The following is a 19,823-nucleotide window of genomic DNA, read 5'->3' on the forward strand; positions in this document are numbered from 1 at the left end:
AATTTTCCAAATTATGAAAAAATCATTGTTTTGCTTTGGTTTGAGTTGATAACTTAGTACCTATATTGAAAATTAAAAACAACTGGCAAATGATTTGCACAACACTGTATGTTTGTATGCCAGTAGTGGATAGTTTTTTTTTTTTCATTCTTTCATTTTCATAGTATATTCATTGGTCGTAAACTCCATTAATTTATAAAATTTAAAATAAAATCGAATATACAGAACAGTTGCAGAAGTACTTTTGCTGAGAATGTATTTAATAACATTAATTATTACTGATATTATTTTTTTTATAAAAAGAAAATATACCCACATTTTGGCCTACCGATCGAAAATATTAAAGTTGTAAAATTGCCACAAATCTAGCATTATCCTACAGCTTGCAGTTTAACAATTGGAAAATGAAAGATAGTTGATCAGCATCAGTTACTTATTCAGGGGAATATCCAAAATTTTGTTCAGTGATGATGGGTTTTATTTGTTCCTAATTATGATCTGAAAATTGAAACAGCTGGGTTATCAATAAAGAAATCAAAAGCTGTCTAAGAATTTCTGGACCATGTAGCTTTTTGACAGAGCAGCTGATTCAAAATATGGTTGAATTTAAAGAAACCTGAAAATTGGTTTTACATTTGAAAATGTTTTTTAGAATTATGTTGAATGCAAATGACTAATCGACAAGACATTGTTGGTAAAAATGTTGGTAAACACAATAAAGACAATACATGATAAAAGTTTCTGCTACAGTTGTATCATTTATCGTTTTCAAAGGCTCTTTTTTGGATTTAATTCAAAAGACTTTTTGCATAATCCTACATATGCGAGCTTTATATAGGAAGAATGAAGGCATTTGATATGCGTTATGCTTTATAATCCCGAGACAGCATTTAGTATTAAATTCTACACGGTTAATAATTAACCCATGGACAATGCTGCGGGAACTTTTTCGATGAGAGAGCTTGGTGAAATGTTTTTGAAATATCAAGTGCTACGTAAAGGTTTGATTCACTGTATGGAGATATAAACCATGAAAACACCGGTGGACATAAGCTTTCTTAAGCTGATGATTATTCAGCGTTTCTATGGCTAACGCGATGGTTTTCTAGCGTTAAAGAGCACGTTTTCGTGTTACGTAAGTTTTTTACAATTTACCATACATTTTTACCTCTTTGGGCATTGTAGTATTTTTTCATTCATTTCTGGTCATGCATAGTTTAGAACGTATAATATTAGCGATTCAAGTTTTTCTAATTTATTTCAACTTATTCCGGCTTTCTTCAGTGGATTCTTACTACGTTACTTAATTAAAAAAAAAACAATTCAGAATTTATAATCTTCATTTATAAAAACATCTAGAATAGATATATCTGTAAGATAAAGTATGCCGCAAGAGATCTATATCAATGGGGGCCCATTTCCATTCGGATTAAGGTCTCTTTGCAGCAGTCAATTGTTTGATTATCCTCTCCACTATTATGAACTAGTTTAGATCTCTCGATCATTCACAACATAACCCTATATCCAAAATTCACTAAAAACTTCAAGATATCTACATATATCGCCTTCCGCGCCTATCTACCACAGCGATTCACTTCTATACAGAAGTATCTTAAACCTCTAGGTTTGGTGGAGGCATATACTCCGACATAAAAATCTTTTCTGGTTATTATAGAAGTCTTCTCGTAGCTTAAAGAAAACGTTACCGCTAATGATATACGAATAAGTAAATTTTTGAAATATGTCCCTATAAATTCACAAACACACCCAAATTGAAGAAGGTCTTGGCAACGAAGATGGCCAAAACTCCAGGTAACTACAGAAATTACTCGTAAATAATAAAAACAAACTCGCACACACATCTTAAATCGGTATACCCTTAGCTTATTTATGTAAATTTAAGCATAGACAAAACGAACTGCAGTGGGACTAACATTGCCACTTGTCTGTCAAAAAAATGATTGTGACCAAAACTTTGTCATACATCCGTAAGTCCGTACGTTCGTCGTAAAATCATAACAGAAAACTGTCATCTCGATTATTTTACGAACAAAATATAATTTTACATTCAAAGTAGCAACGTTTTCAGCATCTAATAAAAACAAAATTTGAGAAAAATGGAGGTAAAAAAAAACTAAACTAAACAAAAATATTACTAAAAGTTTGTAAAAATAATTTTACGACTCAAATATCTTTTCAAAAACTAAAGACATTTTCTTGTAACTAATTTCTGTTATAGAAAATGTCGTTTTCAAGATTTATTAAAATTTTTACAAAAAATTCAAAAGTTAGTTTATTTTATCATATGTAAAATATTGTTAGATAGATAGATAAGTTCTTTATTTTTATTAATGAAATTATATATTACATTGCGCTCGAATACATAGACATATAAAAAGGTCTATTGATGGTGTTAAACGATGGGTTTTACAAAATTTACGTATAGCTGGTTTTTGAATAATGGTGAGGATTTGCAACTTGGAATAAAAAATGCCAAAATAAACCATCTTCAACAAATTTGAAGAGCAATGCTTTTTCAGGTGGTATAAACAATGGTTGGATGAGAGAAGATAGTTTTTTAAAATATCAATGTGTTTGTCTCAGTTAAGGTTTCGATCAGTATAGATGCCGATGTACTTAAAGTCTTCAACTTTTTCGATTTCAAAACAGGCACCACTGCATTGAACATTGGGATGGTATGATTGAGTATGGTGCTCATTACATTCACCATAAACTAATTGAAGAATGAGGCAATCGTGAGATATTGTCAATACTTTTGAGCACTTCAACTGTGAAGTTTTTTTTTTTTTTTAAATTACACTTATTCAAAATTGATCTAGTCCCAAATAAAACCCAATTTCGCACCAAAGCTAATTTTTCTTGTGCAAATCAAGGTTGCTTCTTTCAGAACTCATGTGTTCCAATGCTATAAAAAGGCACGTTGGAAATCACTTTATTTTAATAGCGGATATTAAGTTTTGTTCCTTAAAATCCCATTTTATGCCTTAGGCAAGTTAACCCAACATGGAAGCGATATATTTGAATAGTGTTTGAGTGCATCAGAAAAATGTATTTCAGCATATTATTAAATTTTAATCGGTAAATAAAAAAAAACAAACAATCTTTAATAGTTAAGTTATTCTTTCTTCACGTAAATTTCCACTTTTCACTGGCGACGCATGAAGTCATACCTTTATACAGGTACACCATCTTGTATACATATTGAATGTACTCTGACATTCATTAAATCAAATACGGCACTATCCATATTTTGCACAATGATGAATATGGTTTTTGAGAACCAAACCAATGCATGGATAGAATTTTGAAGTAATAAAACACCACGTACTTACATCATACACATTTATGTGTTTTCCATAAGAAAGCTCAGAAAAACTCACTGAGCTCGTAGATTTTGACCTTGCTTTTCCAATTTTATTCACAATTAAACACAATTATATTAAAACAACTTAACTTTTCCGCTACCCTATAAGTCACACTTTGAAAAGATCTTCATTAATTTACATACTGAAATCAGAAACCGAAATGAAAATTTCGAATCTACAAGCATTTCGCAACCCAACCACGTAAGAGAATAGCACCGGTCGCGAAGTAACGTCTAAATAGGTCAGCGGTAGATTCAATACTTGATAAAATAAAAATTAAAATCTGCCATTTATTCAACAACAAAGTTAAACGAATTCATCAGCTTTTAGATATCAGGTGTGTGTTGGCTGCTTGCTGAGGCTGGCTGGCGGCCGCGGTGGCGGTGGTGACCATAACCATGCATCAACGTAAAGTCTCACAATCACATCACCGCATAAGCACACATTTTTACAAAAAGTAAACATCGTTAGATTAAGCTTTGAATTTTCTATATTTTTTTAAAGTGCGCAGCATTAAGCTCTGTGCGATTGATAGAATCTTAGCCCAAGAGAAACATCCTCATGTTTAAGTCGATGACTTAAAGAATTTTACGGATGTAAAAAAACACATGCAAAATAAAGATGTCCTCATATATTTCGGTGTCATACGTTTCGTCTGGCTTTTGTTAGAGCCCTTGGCTTGACATCTTTTTCATTCAAAAGTAAATACTTTGGTGTTTGAGTGTGTACAGAGTATTTGCTCAAAATTGCTAGGCGTGAATTTTGTGAAATGCACTTGAAAGATGCAGCATTGACGCAAAACTAAAATTTACACTTAGCATGTTTACAAGTAATTGCTATAACGTAAGAATGCATAATTATTGACACATCGTTTTAGCATTGTTATTTTTGTGTTAAATAACCTACATATTAAAAGCTATACCTCCATAAAGTAAGTTAATAAATTTAACAAAATAGTTTTTTACTATTATCATTAAGAGCGAGTACCTTAGCCATTAGAATGAGACATTATAAACACGTTTAAAGTCAATTAATATTAACAAAACAAAATTAAGATTTGATATGTGACATACATGTGTACCTACGTACATAATATATAGATGTAGCAATGTGAATGCTTTAAAATAAACCTGACAAATTTATTAAGCAAGAGAAAGCATGACTTTCTTTTAAGAAATCAAATATCTAGAAAAACATTTTTGATAATCAAATACAGAATTGCTGTTTAAATAGTTAAAGCTTTAACATTTTTTTAAATAAATGCATGGACATTTTTTTAATGTTAAAATCTCGAAGGATACAAATAAAAAAAAAAACGAATTTTAAAAGAGAAAATAGGCTTTAATTAGAGGCAAAAAGTAATTAATTCTTAGAGTTAGTCTCCCAGTTCGCTTAACAGAATAGAGCAAACATTAGGCCTAAAATTAAATAACTCAAAAATTCCATTACGATCGGGAAAAAGTATCTAGAAATACATTTTTAAACCGGTTATTGTAATAGGGGCATTCAAAACTTTTTTTATTTGAAATCTATGTTAGAAAAAACTAAAATTCTGATGTATGTACAATAAGATTATTAGACCGATACAGTTTTTGTACTTGGTTTACAATTTCACTTAGAATTGGAGATTTTTAAACGGAAAATATTGAGATTTTGATGTGGGACGTTTAGAAAACCATTGTTGATAATTGACAATCAAAATAAACAAATTTGATCTTTGTATATGCGCAACAGGCAAATTCAGAACAAATTTGCGAGGTAACACAAAAATAAGGATGCAACTTGGTGGGATGATGTAATATTTGCTGACGAGAGTAAGTACAACCCCTTTGGATCGGATGGAAGAGTTATGGTGTGGCGCAAGCCAAATGAAGAGCTTAAAAGCAGGAACACAAAGCAAACAGTGAAGCATGGTGGCGGGCACAACTAGGTTTGGGGGTGCAATTCGACAAGAGGCATGGGAAATTTAGTATTCATCGACGGTATATTGAATAAGGAATACTATTTGAGGATCCTAAAAGAAAATTTGAGGCAAAGTGCTGACAAAATGAGCATTTTAAGGAATTTCAAATGTTGTAAGAGAATGGCTTCTGTATAACTGTCCAAAAGTTATCCAAGCACTTCCTTAATTTCCAGACCTTAATACAATCTAGAATTTGTGGGATAAATTGGACGGTAGAGTTCGCGAAAAATCTGTCTATTCAATAAGTGCACTAAACCAACGGCTTCAAGAAGAATGAAGCAAAATAGACATTGAATACCTTCAAACAATTATAAAAAATATGCCCAAGCGACTGAACGAAGTTTTATCCATCATCAATCAATGGTAAGAAAGATTAATTAAAAAGTGAATTGTAAGTTTGTAAAAAAAAACGAATATTAATGAAGTGTTATTTTTTGAGTTGTCGTATTTTGATTCTACATTTTCGTTATGTTATGTTGTGGTGTAAGTGAGACAATGGGTTGGTCGAAGTGTCGAAAATATCGATGACGTTCACTTAATTCTAAGTTGTTCTCAAAAATTGGGCAAAGGAAGTAAGTTTGTATTGTAGTATGTATATAAGACTATTATAATTGGGGTGCGACCCACACTGATAACTTCCCATCCCGTCTATCGATTTGTCTTGCTTAAAAGTTTGTTGGTTTTCGTGTTGGGTTAAAAAAGTTATCAGTTGAATTACTCTTAAAAATTTTTAAATTACCAACAATATTTTTCATATAAGTTTGAATTAGTTTGAAAATCTAGTTTTGTTAAAAAGATTTTTAGCCGAAAACAATTTGTTATTAATTTTAGTAGCATTTCTTAAATTTTTACAAATTGGATTAATGAAATTAATTTGAGAGATATCAAGAACCGAACATCAATTTTTACCAAATTTGTGTACTATTTTTTTTTGTAGATTTAATATTCTTATGAAAAAACGTACTTTTGGATTTATATAAAAAAAACTACTGAATATCGAAACAATATTTGCTTCGAAAGTAAATTTTTAGCAACTTTTGTTAATTTTTTTAGGTTTTAGTTTTTTGTAAAAAAACTGTCAATTAGATTTTTCTCAAAATTTTACTGAATACTGACAACAATAGTTTTTAAAAGATAAAAGTAGTTTAAATCCAATATCTTAAAGTTTTGAAAAGATATTTGAGTCGATAATCAATTTTTACCAACTTTGAGTAATTTTTTTGTTTAGGTTTTTATTTTTTGTAAGAAAACTGTCAATTCGATTTTTCTAAAAATGTTTCAGAATGTTGAAAACAATATTTATTATAAGTTAAAATTAATTAGAAGCCATAATCTCAAATTGTTTAAAAGATTTTTAAGTCGAAATTCAATTTTTATTAACTTTGAGTAATGTTATTTTAGGTTTTTATTTTTTATAAAAAAACTGTCAGTTAGGTTTTTTTTCAAGATGTTATCAGATGTCAAAAACATTATTCTTTGTTGCACAAAATTGTTTTAGAGATGAAATCATATTTTAGTCGTAATATTTTCGATGTGACAAATTTTTTTAAAGTTTTTTTTGGTTTATAAAAAAACCGTTAATTCGATTTCTTTTCCAAAAATTTTCTTGAGAGCCCTTTCTGCCTTATCATCTGTATAACAAAATTTATCTGAAGTCGATATTTCTACTGGTTCTTGAGCTATGGACGACGAAAAAAACTTCGTGAACGTACGGACGTACAGATGTATAGACGTACAGACGTACAGACGTACAGACGTGCAGACGTACAGACGCACAGACGCACAGACGTACGAACGTACGTTCACACGCACGCACATACATCTTTCTAAAAATCTTTTATTTCGACTCTAGGGATCTTGAAACGTCGAGAAATGTAAAAATTTTCAATTTGACAAATCGGCCCATTACAATAACTTCCTATGGGAATTTAATAATTAATAAATATGTATGTAAAACATACGGCATGAATTTTAAAATACATTTCATCGGCAAATTTTGAAATCCATAGTTATTCCATATACGCAATTTCCGTTTCTACGGAACACAAAACACAATGAAAATTATCTGCCCAAAGTCTATTTTACACCACGTTTTTTTAAGTACAAGATATTAACGGTTGCTGATTAAGATATGCCAGACTCTGGCATGTCTCTCATACCTTCGTATTTAATCTTTAGAATATTTATGGAAACTTAAAATGGAATTGTTAACTGTTGGCAAATTGTTTATTAAAGTTTTAAATAATCAAACTTAGGCTCTTAATAAATTTTAATTTTCTTGTAAGTCTCAACATAACAGTCTGCATAATTCTTAATTCAAAAACTTTACGTATTGATTTGAAATTGAGAATGAAATTAAACTTGCTTTTTAATAATCATCGACAATTTAAAATTAACTCTTTTGTTATCAACGTAATTAAATCTTATTGTTAAAGTGCCAAAAATATAGTTATCAATATTATTACGTTGATTTCCGATTAAGTTACTACTACTAAGAAAATACTAAAACCTCCTAGGATTTCATATGACTAATAAAAATTGTGTAAGAAACTTGGATAGTCAAAAAATGTTACAAAATTATAAAAAAAAATGTAAACTGAGATTTCTAGGTAAATAAATCAGATAAATAGTCTAACACTAACAAGCTATTGAAATATAGCTATGAACTATAATCTTCAAGACAAATTGCTAAATCCTGGAAATTTACAATTAGACGCAAAAACATATTCTCGCTAATTAGCTGCTATGTGGACTTCAGTTGTTAGTACTTAAATACCTATTTTTACATTTTGCTATCATGGCTATGTAAACAAAAATAATAAAAAAAACTTTTATGGCAAAAAAGAAAAGTATTTAGCTCTCTCTACCCTTCCTATCCAAATTTTGTAAGTTTGTGAACATGTTTGCTGTTGTAATTTAATATATTTTCAAGTCTAAGTAACTACCGTTTTTTGAATTACTCCATGTGGTTTAAATTTTTAAATTACTGTTATTGTAATGGTAAGATTCATATGAATCGAAATATAAACAAAAATTTAATTTTGATTTTGTGAATAAAAACATTCGCAATTTGAATGGTTAACTAAAGCCACACAAACCGCTTAGTGCTTATTTATTTAATGAATTGTTTAGAAGAGCTTGCATTTATTTTCAATGGCTGTTGTATTTCGAAACAAATAAATTTAATTGTTCTTAAGTCGACTTGCACTGATGGATGAACTTGTTCATATGATCTTCTTTCTATGCTACCTTTAGTACAATAAAAACACATTTTTCTGTAAATCAAAAAATATTGTTAAATTCGGTTACTGCTGTATACTTTTTGTGGTAGTTATTTTTTTTATAAAGTCTCGATTTCGGCTAATTTTGGAAAGACATAATTGCAGAGTTGTTCAAAATCTTCCTTAGAGGCGCTCTTTTTTGTGACAGCTGCCAGCAACTGTCATTTTCATATAATATTTCAAAACTTCTGCGCCAAAAATCGAGACAAATTTTAGTATGTGACTTTTCTCCGCTCACAGTATAAATAAATAATGTTCAAAAAATGAATATATTCTTCTCTTACAAATTTTAATATTGTTTAAGATTGCAAAATTGCATGTTTTGAATATCTTACTATAAATTAGGATCTAAAACGTTTATTTAAAAAAGTGATTTTCCATAACACATTTTGTATTTGAAATAAAGCATTTCAATATTTTTAATTCGCTGTGTTAAATTGTATGTAATTGTGGGGATGTTTCCGAGATGGTTGAAAACTAACAAAACCGTTTTTGCTAAAGGAATCTTTATTTTAATTTGAGTAATTTCGGAAGAATTCTTCACATAACTAAGGCAATTGTAGGAAAATTCCATTAGCTGTTTATTAAAGGGAAAGCTATGTGTCTACCAAAGTTTATATTAATTATTTAAATTTATTTAAATTATACCATAACCAATTGTAAAAAAAAACGAAAAAACAACTTAAACGTTTTGATATAGATTTTAGATGTTTTTTAAAAATATGAATGTTCTTCAAAATATGTATGAATGTTCGCTTGACCTATTAAACCTTTATCTATAGAGCAATGAGTGACAGTCAAGGCCAACAATTTTCATCGATGTACATCAATAATAAATTTGAACTTTTTTACACAATTTTTAATTAAAATGTTTTTTTTTGTGGATTTTCAGGTCAGTATTTGTCTGGTTTTGAATTACTGTTAAGCATGAACTGAAACTGTAAATAAATATTGTGCTAATTTTCTTCATGAATTGCACATCGCTTAGGCACTTGAAATTCGTTCTTATCCATTTATTTCTTCCATCCCACTATGCAGGAAATTATCTAGTTGGAATTTAAACCAGAAGCGTAACTCTAGGTAGGGGATGTATCTACATTTCACACGCTGAAAACAAAATTGGCACTATATCAAATTTTTTCAAAAATCCATTTTTTTCTTTAAACCCATAATTTTTGTTTGTAATCTTAAAATGACATATTATAAAAAGATAGTAAGACTATATTGAGTCAAAGTAATAAAGCAATTCAATATTTTTTCTTAGAGCTATAGACAATTGAATTAATCGTGCATATTCGAAAACTAGGCTTTTTGTTTAGTGACACTTTTGTTTTCAACTTGCGATATGTAAAATTGTATAATAAAAATACATAGGTATATACATATGTACATACAAAACAAAATATTTTAAACTTTCTACCGTATGTATGTATATATCTACAAATAAAATAGCAATAGGGCAAATATGTTGCGGAATGCAAGACTCATTCAAATATAAAAGAATTTAGTTTAACAACGATGTCTACTTTGCCTTCAACCTTAAATTCGATTACCTCGTTCTTAGGTATAATGATAAGTTAGAAAGTTGCAGTTTTTCGAAACAACTGATTTAATCATTTTTTCGAATATTTATTTGATATGATGCGTAAAGGCATATTAATAACCCCACTCCATATAAAAAAGCTTGTTACGCGACTGGTTGAACCTTTTGCACATTTACAGCATGAGCAATCCATACTTTAATTAGAAGAAAAGATGCATCGTAATCACGCGAGATAAATAACAGTTACATATATGCAGACACATCAAAAACTGTAATACATAAATAGTAATTTAATTTGTTCAAGACTAAATATGTATTATTATCATAACCTCGCTAACACTCGACCGACAGTTATTTTCAAAATTTGTCACAGGAAATGGGCCATTGGGTTTCACTTTACTTTACAGATCAATATTTTTTATATCGCGAAATAACGTAGATATGCAAACAAAACAGGTACATATACATACCTTTGAATTGGAATGTTTGTTGGCAACGGACGACCGTTGAAGATGGTGTTGTTGGCAGGTTACTTCCAAGGTTATAAGATGATCGCAAACAAAAGGGAAATTTCACTTTTAAAAATGGAAATCAGATTTTTTACAGAAACGAAATAATTAAACTCTCTCGCAACTAGAATACACAAAAACACAAAAACACGCACTCGGAGGAGGTGGTTAAGAAGTCGGCGGAGATTGGATTGAAAAGTTCTCATTGACAAACTATGCAACGTTTTCCAATATTTTACCTTTATAGGGGGAAGAGAGAGTGATCGTAGAGGTTACCTATATGTCGGATCGGTTTGGTTTGGTTTCGTTGTCTTATAAAGAAAAGAAGACGATGGACAAGAAAACTTCTTATTCTTGGCCGTCTTTTGATTTAAGTTTCTTGTCACTTCTCCGCTCCTCTGTTGGATTTTGTTCTTGTTGTTGCAATCGTTTTTTTATTACTCAAACACGGAAGTGGGTCACTCTTGGTTTTTCATTTATTTTTGTTTCTTTTATAATTTTTGTTTTTGTTTTCTTCTTTCCACTTACTAGTATGAAAGTGGGTCATAGAGCACACAAAATTCTTTTCTGTAAATATATTTTCATTTAGTTTAAATGCAAAAACCACGTAACTCTTAACACCAATCAAACGCAAGTCAGATACTGAGGTGTTAATTGTATCTTTAAACAGTAGTAAGTATCTTTAGCAAACATTATGAACAATTCACGGAAAATGATAAAATGCGGTAAAACTAAAAGCAGAGAGAAATCAATAGTTATTGTGGAGGTGGTTGGTTAAAAAAGAAATTCGGTCGCCGCAACAACTACTGCGGTCCGGACGGTTCAAAGTAGAAATATAAAATAAATAACGAAAATGTAGGTACGTTTGGGTTGCTTGGTGCCGTTGCCGTTGTACTGCTATTATGTGAGCATGAAGCCGGCCTAAAGTGAACTGAAATCGTGAATGAAGAAGTGAAAGATTTTATGGATAGAGGTTTCAAGATTCAAGAATGAAAGAGTTTGTTTTGTCTTTTGTGTTTTGAGCAGATAGCAAGCAAATAAGGTAATAAAAAGAAAGAATTGAGAAGATGGTGAATACTGCGATGCAGTGAAGATCATATAACTATCGTAATCAAAAAATATCAGACATACTATTATAGATGAATCAAATGTCATGTTATTATAGCAGAAAAGAAAAATCATGTTTTGAGATTTTAGCAGGTCCTTAAGTCATGTTTTTTTTAATTCTTACATTGCATTTTGCAAGTTCATATAAATATCATATCCATACCCATTTATTTACATTAGTTCAATGCAAAATCAAGGGAGGATCCTAGACCGCCCCCTGGGAGATCATTTTGTATTCACCAAAAAGCAGTTTGCTATCACAAACAACGAACATCTTTGTTTTAACACAATTTAGAATCTGGAAAAACTAATGCTTACAATTATTTTCATAAGATCTCTTCTGAGAGAAAGATCAGATATTCAGTTTCTTAAGATGAAACATTGAATAAGAAATCTCCAACTTGATATTAATTTGCCTTTAAATTCCTCAATTCCAATTCTTGCAAAATTGGTTTTCTATTAAATACAAAAACAAAGTTAAAGAAATCTACTTTTTGAAGTGATATTAGTTTAGATGCTCTAGAACTGAGATATAACCACGAATTTCAAGGACATAAATGGACCAAACAATTGAAAAACAATGAACGTTTTACATCTTTTAATTTAATATAAAAGCTTTGAATCTCTCGAGCAACGAATTAAAAATGGCGAATCCTCCTCCCCCTCTAACTATCGTCAAATTGCACTTACATCCCTTCTTTCCAAGGTCATGTAAACCCTGATCAATTTTCAGCTTAATAAATATTTTGAAGAACGGAAGTTTTTAATGGGCAGCAGTATGGCTTTTAGGTCCACTGGTGATCTCATGGTTTATCTCACTGAACAGTGGAACAAATCCTTACATCGTTTTGGAAAAAGTAAGATTATTGCACTTGCTATTTCAAAGGCATTTCATAGAGTTTGGCATCGTGTTCCTTTATCGAAAATGCGTGCTTTTGGTATTGATGAATCTCTTCTTTGTTTGGTTAGAAATTACGTTTCGGACTATTCAATTCAAGTAGTATTACATGGGTTCAAATATGGTATATTCACAAAATGAACGCTGTTGTCCCCCAGGGCTCTGTTTTGTCTTCAACCCTCTTTTTTATATTCATATATGATCTCTTGTCTGAAACTTCTAACCCACTACATTTTTTCGCTGATAACAGTACCCTCTGCTTTTCATATTCGTTCTTAGATTCTCATCCTTGTTCATCGGATGTGGACTACCCACGGCACCGTATGATAAGCTCATTAAATTCTGATCTTGACAATATTGTTCAATGGAGATTCAAAAACCGTGTAGAATTTAATGCTTCGAAAACTCAATGCTGTCTACTGTCACAAAAGTGTAACCCTCTTAAAATTATTGCAGGCGGTTTTTTACCGAGACTTTTGCTTCTCTTGAACACCGCCGAAAGGTCTCATGACTGTCGTTGTTTTATCGTTACTTTTATAAACAATGCTCTATTAAAATAGCCAGTTGTATTCCTCCCCTTAAAAATTCAACCTTAATAACCGTACTGCTAGAAATGCCCATCAGTTAACCCTAGAGCCCAATTTCAGACGTACTGTTAAGTACAGAGATTCTTTCTTTAGCCGCATTACACGAATGTGGAATGCTTTACCAGGCTCTATCCTCCTTTCCTAACTGCTCGCTCTGCGTTTAATCATGTGTTCATAACCCCTTAAGTGCTTGCATAATATAAAAAAAATCCCAACTTATTTGTTTACCTTAATTTGTTTTTACTTATTTTTTAGAGAAAATATACACATACTTAAATGCACCTATTTCCTTAAATTCAAGAAACAAAAATGTTTCTCTCTATAATTTGTAGGTTTTATTTACTCCTTTAAGATCAGAATATCTTCAAATAGTTCAAGTAAAACTGTTATATTTTTGTCTTCTAGGATCAATTTTAATCTACGAGTAAGCAAACTGATTATGATAGTAATAGAAGACTCCTGAAAATTGTGTCTCAAAAAAATCAGTCAAAAAATTCTTCATAACACATTCTGTTTTATTTTCCAAGGAAAAAAGACCAATACGAACTTTCTAATTGTCTGGGTTCTTGCATCTATATTTTTGTAGCGTTCTTCGCATTTATAGACACGGCAAGATGAACAGAATATATTATTTTTGGAAAAAAGGTACGTTTCACCACAATTTCTAACATTTCTTCGTGACACGCACAAAAAAAACCTCTGAACGAGTGTATTTTAGCTTTTAAATATGTATGTATGTCATTTTTAGAACACTGTTTGGAATGCTTTCATATGTACGGAGTCGTCCAAATTAAATAGTAAGACCATATTTTGCTGGACAACGGTGTTTTATAATACCTATAATGTAATAACTAAAGTTGTCAAATTAGCCCTTGAAATATGTAAATGTAATGTTAAGAAACACACTATGTTATTTAAATTTTGTCAGCCTCCTTTCGAGAACATTTTAAAGAGTTGCTCAAGACTCATCTTTATGTTAAGTGGGTGAACCCTGATTGAAAGTCTGGATCCACCCTTGCATTATTTCGCTTGTAAGCCCTTCTGGTTTTGAAACAAAAGAAAGAAAATTTCATGTAAACTATGTGAATTGTATTATTTTTAATATATATTTATAATTTGTAGCATAATATAACTTTTTATTAAAGTACAAATATGAAATACCGGGAATATAAAGGAATAGAATAGAATAGAATTTCACAAACCATTTTTTTGATGAGTTGTATTAACAGTATTTCATATTTTTTGGGACGAGCTCTTTCATATATTATCAGCGGTCTTAGGTCGAGTAAAGATTGCCGTGCAAAATGCTTTTGCGGTGTGAACGTCATTTTCTTTAAAAAAAATTACTTGACACCCAATTTCTAAAACAAAATTTTTTCGTGATATTAACCGTTGTTGATCAGAAAATATTATAAAACCACGCAGCAGGAATCAATGATCTTAGCGTTTCTGAAGTGCATGCGGCATTGGCAAATCGGGAAGTTGGTGATTGCCAAAAACTAGGTTTAGGTTCTTGCTTAACCTCTTCGTGGTGGCCCCCAGGCAATGAGTTGTGTATCCCAATATACATAAGTTTGCAAAAATTGCAAGGGGGAAGTTTTCTGACTATTCGGGATAGGTTACGGAGATTAGCACTCTCCGTAACAGAACACCATTCCGCTACAGAAACAGAAATTACGCTCGGATAAATTAATGATAACTCGTTGACAGCTTTTGGTTATTGTACTCGGACAAAGATTGGTTTCTGGAATGTGAGGAAGCTTCTGGCCGCAGGAAGTGAAGATACGCACAATGCCAGATTCCTCCAATTAGAGAGAGAATTTATGCGGTACAGGATAGATATCTTAGGGTTAAGCGAACGGCGATGGTTGGGATCGGTCAAATACAAGTCATCGACACGTAACACTGTACTGTTCTAGTCTGGTCATGATCCAGGAAACGCTAGAGAAGCTGGAGTTGGGTTACTCCTTACGAAAACGGTAACCAGAAGCCTTATTTAGTGGCAGCCCCTTAGGAAAAGGCTTATCAAAAATGGGTTTCAGAGTAGAGTACGACCCATTACCATAATACAGTGTTACGCACCGACGGAGCTTGCATCTGTTGAAGAGAAAGAATGCTTTTATAGTCAACTAGGATCCACCTACAACAACACTCCCCGAGGGGATATAATTTTGGTTATGGGAGACCTCAATAGAAACGAGCTGGAGTCCTCGTATTGCATGAAAAGAGAGAGGTTTACCGCAGTGTGATCGGCGACAAGCGTAACTACATCAAACTATTGGCGCAAGAAGCAGAAGATGCTGCAAACAAGTGCGACAGCAGGACCGTTTACAGAATAACCAAAGACCTGACCGGTACACATACCTGGTGAAAGAAGTAGACGGTACTGTGATAAGTTCGGTGGATGAGCAAGTCAGAAGTTGGAAAGAAAACTTTTCCTCGGTTTTAATCCGAATGTTTGCAAACAACGTGCAGCCGATACATTCTGATGCGCCTGAAGAAACTAATCCCCGAATCCGCACCACACCTCCCAGTAAAGATGAGATCGTTGCCGCAATTAAAGCACTTAAGAACAAAAAAGCGGTAGGACTTGATTAAATTCGCACAGAGCTTTTACAAGCAGCTCCAACGTCCTCAAGCGTACTGCATCTTCCGCTCATAATACAAGTCTGGACCACTGAAAGCTTAACCCATGGGTATAAGAAGGGAATTATGGTCAAGCTCCCAAAAAATGGAGGTTTCACAAAGTGTGAAAACTGAGAAATTTGCGTTCTACCAGCCAAAATAGTAGCAAAAGTTGTACTGGAAGGCTTCAGAGAACACCTTGAGACACTCGATGACGAACAAGCAGGATTCCGCCCTGGATCCTCCTGTATAGATCATATTAACACCCTGTGGGTCATTATTGAACAGTGCGTTGAATATCGATCACTACTACACCTGCTGTTCATCGACTTCGAGAAGGCTTTTGATAGCGTTAATAGGGTGTATATCTGGTTAACTTTGCGGAGGAGAGCCATCCCAGAAAAACTAATTGCTACTATTATAGAAGCATATGGTGGATCCAAGTGTCAAGTTCTGCCTGTCAGATTCCGCCCTGGATCCTCCTGTATAGATCATATTAACACCCTATGGGTCATTATTGAACAGTGCGTTGAATATCGATCACTACTACACCTGCTGTTCATCGACTTCGAGAAGGCTTTTGATAGCGTTAATAGGGTGTACATCCCAGAAAAACTAATTGCTACTATTATAGAAGCATATGGTGGATCCAAGTGTCAAGTTCTGCGCGATGGTAGGTTGTCAGATGATTTCAAAATCCGAAGCGGAGTCATACGGGGTCGTATTCTGTAGCCAATATTGTTTTGTTGGTGATAAGCGATGTACTGCGCTCAGTTCTGTCAGGTAGCGGACTTTGACATCCTATTTAAAGCACTTGGATCACGTGGACGATGTTTGCTTATACTCTCTCATAGAACCCATGGATCTCCATCAAATGACAACAAGTGTGGAAAGAGAAGCAGACGTTGTTGGGCTGAAAATTAATTCCCGCAAAAGGAACCTATAGAATCTTTAATACGAAGACGTAAGTGGCAATGGATTGGACATACGCTTCTAAAAGATAATGACTGCATTGCAGGCTAAGCAATGCAGTAGAACCCGCTCACACAGGAAGAAAGAAGAGCTGGACGACCCAGAAGCACATACCGCATGACACAGTCGAGGTGAAATCAGCGTCACTAGGCAAGAGTTAAAGGAAGCTGAAACACATCTCCGGAAACCGTACACGATGGCGCGTAGGCGTAGTAGAGGGCCTATGCCCCTTAAGGGGTTTCCAACGGACTTAACAGGTCTGAGGACCTAAGTGAGTAAGTTTGTTAAGAATCCATCTCATGTCACTAAAAACCCCGTTTTTAAACTTCAGAACAGCAAGACTATACCAAACTTCAAACTAAAGTTAAGTCAGTATGGAAAATTATTAGTCTAAAGTTTTTATAAATTTGTGTGCCAACTGATGTACTCTAAATTTTATTACTTTCACAGACTCACATGCAGAGCGTCATAAAATAATCAATATTGTGACTATGAGAAGCTATAGGTTGTTGTTTCAGGTGGGCTAGAAAAATGTCAATGAATTTAAAAATCCGCCCGTCCATTTTTCTTCTTTTATTTATATTAAAATGTAACCTAGAATTCATACACAGTTTTTTTTTATTTATTAACTAAATATATATAAATATATAGAAAATTATATAAAACCTTAAATCGTTAGCTCTAATGTCTTTTGTATAATAATTACACTGCTGAACATGCTTAACTGTTGTGATTTGAAAGTTCCATTAATTTTTCTTAGGCTGAACAATAAAACTATGATCAAACATGCAAGTCATCAAATTCAAATAAGAGGAAACTGTTTAATTAAATTTCATAAAGATGAAACAAGCGACACAGTTGTGAAACAAAAAAAATTAAAAGAACTTGAAATCATAAATAATTTTGTTCTTCTTGCATGTCTGTCTAAACAGAGTAATCTTCTACTACAGTACGTTGACATATTTTTGCTTCTTTATAATGACGTGGACTTGCTTTTTTATACTTTTCACAGTCCATTTTATGTCACTGCCATTTATGATATGATGAAAGAAAAGAAATGCGCTGAATGCTGAATAGAACAATGTGAATTGTTGAATTCAATGTTGGAATACACAAGTTTCTGGATTAAACAGGAAATTACTGTGTCATTTCTCTAGATGGTTCTTGTTATTTGCAGAAATAAAGTATGGTTCCATTACCAGAAAAACTTGTGCCTCTTTAAAATAAGTTTTTACTTTTTTTTTTAAATTATTACTATCATTACGAAATAATGGTGAAAAAGTATTTACTACTTAAGCCCGATTAAAAATACATGCAAGGATTTTGACAAAATCACTTCTGGATACTAGTAACTTAATCTCATATCTTAATCTTAATCTCATTTGTTCTCACAGTGAATTTCTGTGAGTCTAAAATAATGATATGATGAAAAGTGGAAGTTTTTTGGAAAATTTATTGAAATCGTTAATGAGTATAATTATCTCTTAATAAAAATAACCTTAAACATAAATCCTCTTTCCAAGCTTCAAATAGCCCTTAATAGCCTTGTGCCGCTCAAGTTTGAGCTTACCAGCAAAAGGAAGAAGGTGAAAAACTACTTAGATTTTTTTTGAAACAAGTGTTTAAACTTCCACTAAGTTTCCAAAATTATATGCTTTTATTGGAGACGGTAATGTCTCCACTATTTATTACAACTTTGAATCTTTCCTACGATTATGTTATTAGGGCGGCATCTCATACAGAAACCCGTTTAACAAAACTTAACTCATGCAATCTCTTCAAAATCTATGTTCTATAAAATGGGGAACTTATAGCAAGGAAATACAATCTAAAACTTAATGTTTCGGTCAATATGAAAGATTGGAAATATAATTTGTACATCTTCATAACCTATGTCAAATCGCATATAAATAATTTCTGTGCTTGAGTATTTTGTTTTATTTTTTGAATCTAAGTGTCGAAATAAAAAAGAAAACTGACCACTTCGTTTCAGTGTAGTCTGACATTGTAATATTAAGACTGTTTCTGCAATAACCAATGACGTTAGGCATGAAACTAAAAGTGTCATTTTACTAATGAACAGTTAAGGGATTGTATCTTAAATGCAAAACGACACTTATGCCCTATCGTCTTCAATTTAAGAAGTATTTTATTCAAAGTTTGACAGCAAAAATAGCTTATTTTTTGTGATTTTTTTCTGTAAACTAAACATAAAATCGCTAAATTTTGAGATAGAAAACTTTACTCCGAGGATGTTTAATTGTGTGTGTCAAAATTGAAAGCAGTGTGAATAAAACGTATGTATGTATATCAATGCAAAGTACTCACTTTTCTCTTAAATTTCATTATTTAAGTTGTAATTTTACTGAAATTATAAACACAGCTCCAAACCAAACTCACCTGCAATAGAGAAGAGAGATATTAAATTAATTGATATAGAGTTTTTATTTGCGGGAATTTTAAAATTTTAAATCTCACATTTTCATATTCACTTATGCAATTGAATCAGTGGCTTAATACAGAGTGTCTCATTAGTAATGGTCCACACTATATATGATAAATGGTCAAGTCATGACCTACCAGAATTTTGTAACTTTTTAGTTACATTTTTTTGAGTAACGGTTGTTTTAATGAAATTTTCAAAAACAGCTACTTTTAGTCGGTTTTTAAATCACCCTGTCCACAAATGTATTTTGTTTTTACTATATGTTAATATTGTACAATTCTGATTAAACATTCAATAATATGCATTCAATAATTTGAATTTTCGGCTATATTTTGTAAGATAGTAATAGCTAAAATCTTAACCAATCTTAATTTTTTACATCGAACCTTAACATAGTAGTATTGAAAAAGAAAATCATATTACACAATACTGGTTATTGTTTATAGCTTTTCAAAAAAGTATAAAACATTATAAAGCTAGCTTTAGTTCAAAAGTTGTAAGCATTT

General features: G+C 31.9%; 1 protein-coding gene across 4 annotated transcripts in view; it reads right to left on the minus strand.

Moving 5' to 3' along the window:
- The window catches only part of LOC129949188 (putative fatty acyl-CoA reductase CG5065), a 65,500-nt gene that overhangs the window by 24,728 nt on the left and 20,949 nt on the right, over positions 1-19,823 (minus strand). Inside the window, exon 1 of one of the 4 annotated variants that reach the window (XM_056060475.1) lies at positions 19,200-19,271. The exons of 1 other annotated variant lie outside the window; for it this stretch is intronic. The gene's annotated coding sequence lies outside the window, so the exon portion shown is untranslated. Of the gene's footprint in view, positions 1-3,349; positions 3,651-19,199; positions 19,272-19,823 lie in introns of those variants that run through there. 2 more of the 4 variants (XM_056060472.1, XM_056060474.1) reach the window with 2 other exon arrangements.

Source organism: Eupeodes corollae, chromosome 3, assembly GCF_945859685.1.
Source record: "Eupeodes corollae chromosome 3, idEupCoro1.1, whole genome shotgun sequence".
Classification (NCBI taxonomy): Eukaryota; Metazoa; Arthropoda; class Insecta; order Diptera; family Syrphidae; genus Eupeodes; species Eupeodes corollae.